At 38.4% G+C, this 5,886-nt stretch overlaps 1 non-coding gene across 1 annotated transcript; it reads left to right on the top strand.

The window, feature by feature from the left end:
• Window positions 1–2,910: 2,910 nt before the first annotated feature.
• Window positions 2,911–3,017, top strand: LOC138814403 (U6 spliceosomal RNA). The gene has a single exon (XR_011367982.1). It is a non-coding gene; the product is annotated as a U6 spliceosomal RNA (small nuclear RNA).
• Window positions 3,018–5,886: the final 2,869 nt, after the last annotated feature.

The following is a 5,886-nucleotide window of genomic DNA, read 5'->3' as shown; positions in this document are numbered from 1 at the left end:
GTTGCTGTGACTTTAAGAGTAACATTCCACTCCCCCCCCCACACACACATACCCACATACTTGTCCTCTCTGCACAGCAAGTGCCAAGCAGTGACATCTACTATAGTTTCTAGGACACGATGGTCTCTGCTCCACTGGGAGAAGAAAGAAAGAAAGAAAAGAGGGAGAAAGCAAGAGAAAGGGAAAACTCGCATAAACCCAGCTATGTTCCCAGAGGACCAACCACTTCCTCGCAGTAATCCTGAGACACTGTTTATGGCTGTGGGGCTGATAGGAAGCCTGGCTCGGTTGGTCGGTGCTGGAGCTGCAGGGCACAGCCTCCTCCTCCCGCTGTCCATTCATCATGAGGGGCTGTTGCGAAGTCCGGAGAGTGGGAGTTCTGCCTGGAGTGGCCTCTAGCTGTCTCCAGCTCAATGAAATGACCCTGTGTGAAAACTTGTTTTATGAGAGATTGGTTTATTTGTAACTAAACTACTTCCTCCGTTATTTGATAAGCTCAAATATTTGCTACTGATAGTCTGAGAGTGTCACATTTATTATCCTGTTGCAGGGCTAGCCCGACTGACTCCTTTGGACCCAACTAGGTTAACCCTTTGAGAAACAGCAGTGGACCAAGATCCTATTATTTTATTTATTTATTTATAGTAAAAAAAGGCCATTGCCCTCCTTCATGCAGTCATCTTTATTAGACCAACTAGGTCAGAGGAATCAAAGAGAAACCTTTCTGTTTCTAAAAAACAACAAAGAGCACTCTAGAAACAGGGGGCTTTGCTCACATCCTCAGGTACTAAAGCCTCCTCACACCGGAAGGGAAAATACTCTGTTTTACTCATCTCAATCTAAAACAATTCTGCACATATGTGAGTTTCTGAGCCCTGATGACTTCCTCTGGCTGGTTAGAATTCCCTTATCATTTGTGCAGGGCCAGCTCTGGGTAAACCCTGTAGCATTCTGCATTTTGACACTTTGCCTGTTGGGAGTCTGAGCTCATTTGCATTTGGCAGAACTTGTTTCCTGCTTCCCCAGAAGAGGGGGAGGGTGGTGAATGCTTGTGCAGTATTCACGCAAAAGGGCTCCAAGGGCTTTCTGGACATATAAAACTATGTTTCCAAGAATTAAGTGAAGCAGAATGAGGCAGATTTCATTCGAAATTTAAAAAAAAAAAAAAAAAGGAAGGAAGGAAGAAATACAGGCTTTGTTACATGCAACACACTTGGAAAAATCTAAATTAAAATATCTCTTTTAACACACTCACATTGGGAGTGTTTTCTCTAGCTGGTTACACAGAGCACTCAGTGAATGCCGAAGAGGCTAAGGAAATAACCACTTATGTGTGGCAAAACGTTCCAGCCTTGCAGAGATTTTCCCAAAAATCATTAGACCCACCAAAATGCTTTCCACTGGCGAGGTCCACACCTTCTTCGTCAGAGTTTCCACACTTCTCCTGCCTCCAGACCATCTGTCTGTATTTCCTGAGACAGGCAGTCATTTTGTAACTGAAAATGTAACCGAGTATATACTCATAAACCAGGGATCTCCTTGACTGTGGCCCCAAAATGAATTTTCCTCCTAACTTGCTTTAAGGTCACATTCCCTTCCCACCTCTCAAAGGAAGTCAATTGAGAGCAGCTACACTCCGAGGACTCACAAGGAAGGACTCATACTGGGAAGGAAAGCTAGGCAAACCTGTGCGGCCATGATGGTGGGTGGGAGGGATGAAGGAGTAATTGGATGGGTATCTACCTCTGGTTTCTTTTAGGCCCATTTCCTAGGAGCTAGACTCTCTATGCCATTGCCACAACTGCTAATTGTTGATACAAAGACTGGCCCAAGAGACAAGCCTGATTTGTGATTATCTGTAGTAGATTTTATATTTACAAAGTGTCAAGTAATACTATCAAATAGATTTTGCTGTTTAGTTCCATCTCCTCCTTCTTCTTGCATTTGTTTGTTGTTTAAAACTGCATAAAACAACAACAACAACAAAAACCCACCACCATGGGTTTATTCTCTTGTACTCTATTATTTATTTATTTATTTACTTTGCTGGTACTACGTTAAACTCAGGACCTTGATCTTGCTAGCTTGCCTGACACCCTACCACTTGAACCACAACTCTAGCCTAGTTTTTGTTAGTTATTTTCAATATGGACTCTTCCCAGGCTGTCTTTGAACTATTATCTTTCAGATCTCAATCTCCTGAGTAGCGAAGATTATAGGCATGGGCCACTAACACTCAATTTCCTCTCACACTATTTTAAACTGTATAGTGTCATACAGCTAATCTTGAGGACTTTTTCATTTTATGTGACTAAACTGTTGTGGACATGAAGTTGTAATTTTCTCTCATCTGGCAACCACCTTGTCCATCCACGAACTTGAAGAATGAATACCTCATACAAAGTACCACCAGGCAGTGTTGCTTCTCCTGGGCCTGTCTTATTCCACTTAGCATAATGTTCTCAAGTTTCTTCCAGGTTACCACGTGTCACATGATTTCTGTGCTTAATTACATTTTTATTATCTTTAAGCAGTTGTACAAAATGATTACCATTCAACATGCCAATTAATAATGTAAGCACAATTGCATCTTGATCATTAACATCCCTTTCCTCATTCTCCCTCACTCGCCCAACCTGATTTCTTTCTTTTTATGGCTGAATATTATCCTATTGTATCTGTAGGCCACATTGTATTAAGGCATTCATTTGTTGAAGGACATGAAGACGGTTTCTACTTTTTTGGCTATGATGAATAATACTGCAATGGACCTGAGAGTGCAGATATGTATCTGATAACGTGTTAGTGCCAAAATATATAAAGAACTATTATAACTGATAGACAAAAAACAACCAAATGGAAAAGGTACTTAAATAGGCCTTTCTCACAAAGGTGTTAAACAAATGGCCAGTGTTTGTTTCTGCAGCACATATACTAAAATTGGAACCATAGAGAGAAGATTAGCATGGCCTCTGAGCAAGGATGACACGCAAATTCATGAAGCGTTCCATATTTTTAAGGGAAAAAAACAAGTCATTTAAATAGGGATACAGGTGGACCCATTGCAACAATGAGATGTACAAGTTGTTATGTTGAAAAACAAACTTTACAACTTGGGGGGGGGAAGGGAGGGCTGGAGGGGGTCGAGTTTGTGGAAAAGGAGGGGAAGGGGAAACAAAGGAGGAGGCAACAATGTTTGATAAGAAATGTACCCATTATCTTGCCCATGTAATTGTAACTCCTCTGTACAGTATTTTCACAATTAAAAAAAATGGCCAATAAGTAATACATATAAAAAGCAAGATGCTTAGCATCAGTAATCATCTGGGAAAAGCAAATTAATACTACAATGATCTATCATGTCATACCAGTTAGGAAGACGATTATAAAACAGCAATGGCCAAAACAGAAAATACCTTGCGTTGTCAAGAATGTAGAGAAATTGGAACTCTTGTGCTCTATGGTAAAAAATTGTTTCAGAGACCTAGGAATACTGGTATCGCCAACCCTTATTGCCACTATGACATCTCTTCTGGTGGGTCACTTAATTCCCGACATCTTGATATCTTTTTCTCTTAAAAAAAATATAACTTCATTCACTTTATACAGGGCTGCTCTAAGAATTAATTGGGACTAAATTGAGTGAAAATTTTCTAAACTGCAACACATCGTAGAAATGTTTACTGTTACACAAATAAACAAAATGTCAGTTTTGTTTATCTTTTTCCCCTCAAAAAATAGAAAAGTAAGGCATTTTAGAATTTGAGTTTGCATGGTCTGGAGAGTTTGACAGGACCTATGAATTCCAGTTAAAAAATCAAGGCAATTCTGAGCAATCTTGGATAAGTAGTTTGGTCTTAGCATTGTTCGTTCATTCATTCATTCACTCAATAATCCATGTAATATTAAGTGCCTGCTAACATTAAACCAACCTCTCAAGTTTGAAATTAGAAGCACCTACGTATTCTGCTATTATCAATCTATCAATCACATAACATATAATTTTCAAACCAAGAGTAACATGGATTATTTTACTTTGCTATTACTGTTAATTTGTTTATTCTTTAAAATGGACATACTGTAGTGTCAACCTAAAACAAGACAATGGGATATTGCATAATGAAAAAGACACTATATAACAAGTTAAGCTTTTTCTGAACTTCTATTCCATAGAAGTTCTTTCCTTAATATTTTCATCAACACATTTCATTCAGCAATAAAATGATTTCTTCCTGCAATAAAAAATCCAAATTAGATTTCTTTATAGGCCAGAAAAGTTTGCCAAACATGCTTAGGAAAATCCCTGTGACTTCATGATTCGTCATTTGTATTGAAAGTTAGAAGGTGGGAAAATGGGAGAGAAAATATTCACTAATACATCTTAAAAACAAATGATTCATTTCTTAAACTTTTTTTTCAGAGAAACAGATTCAAGTCAAATTATAGGTCTGACAAACCATAATTAAGTCATAAGAAGAGTTATGAGGGACTGAGAGGTAAAGAAGTTCATGTTTCAACTTATATATCAATTTCATTTAGCATCACTAAAATTAGGTCTTTCCTGCTACAAATTCTTTTAGTTTCTGAAGTCATTATTTAATGAAAAAGGAAATGGGATATTAGAACCTACATATATACATGACCAAATGGGATTAAGCATTGGAAGGAATTAGTATAAAATTTAAAATAATGTACATATACAAACATGGAAATTAACAGGGATCCTGCCCTAGATTCAGGAGAATAGATTTCATTCAACAATTCAACTGTTTCAAAAGTTTCTAAAATTCCCTTTGACCTTACCAGCATCTCTGTTTGGACAGTTGTAAAATGTGAGCTAGAGAAGCATGTTAATTTTCGACATAAACATTATTATATATATATATATATATATATATATATATATATATATATATATATATATATGTAATGGCAGTGTCAATATTGAGTTGAAATAAAAGATTCTAAATTTTTAGCTTGCTAGTAACTGGGGCATATTTTTCCTGCTCCTTTAAGTCTTGGTTGTATGTTTTATTAAAGATGCAAATGACAAGAAGGAATCATAACTGTTACTTTGATAAGTCAGGAATCTTTAAACTGAAAATCATTTTTATTTTTTAACGTTTATAAAATAAAAATTTGATGCTTAAATAGGGATACAGGTTAACCCATTGTAACAATGAGATGTACAAAACACTACGTTGAAAAGGAACTTTACAACTTTGGCGGGGGGGGGGGGGGGGGGGGGGGGGGGGGGGGGTAGTTGTGGAGGTGAGAGGGAAGGGAGGGGGGGTAGTTGTGGAGGTGAGAGGGAAGGGAGGGGGGGTAGTTGTGGAGGTGAGAGGGAAAGGAAGGAGGAGGCAACAATGCTGGATAGGAAATGTACTCATTACCTTGCTCATGTAACTGTAACACCTCTGTACAGTATTTTTACAATAAAAAAACTACAAAAAATAAAATAAAATAAAAAATTGATATTATGGTGTATACTAGATAGGTGATATGTGTTAAAATAAATGCTTGAGAGCTGTGTTCAATCTAGACCACAGTGTATAGGTTTGGGGCTTTATCATTTCTTTTTTGGGGGGGGGATCCGGTTGTGGGGCCTGAACTCTAGGCCTGGGCTCTGTCCCTCAGCTCTTCAGCTCAAGGTTAGCGCTCTACCGGCTTGAGTCACAGCGCCACTTCCGGCTTTTTTCTTTTTGCTTATGTGGTGCTGAAGAATCGAACCCAGGACCCCAGGCATGCAAGGCAAGCGCTCTACCACTGAACCACCTTCCCAGTCCCTGGGGCTTTAGCATTTCAAATTGCAGTCAGTAGAAGAGAATCCAGTACAAGAGGAAGCTACATATTAATGTCATTTATCAATGAGAACTGGATAGAGTA

The sequence above is a fragment of the Dipodomys merriami genome, unplaced genomic scaffold, assembly GCF_024711535.1.
Source record: "Dipodomys merriami isolate MVZ:Mamm:240054 unplaced genomic scaffold, mDipMer1.0.p SCAF_6, whole genome shotgun sequence".
Classification (NCBI taxonomy): Eukaryota; Metazoa; Chordata; class Mammalia; order Rodentia; family Heteromyidae; genus Dipodomys; species Dipodomys merriami.
Note: the sequence above shows the minus strand (reverse complement) of the source record. Positions and strands in the feature narration are given on the sequence as shown.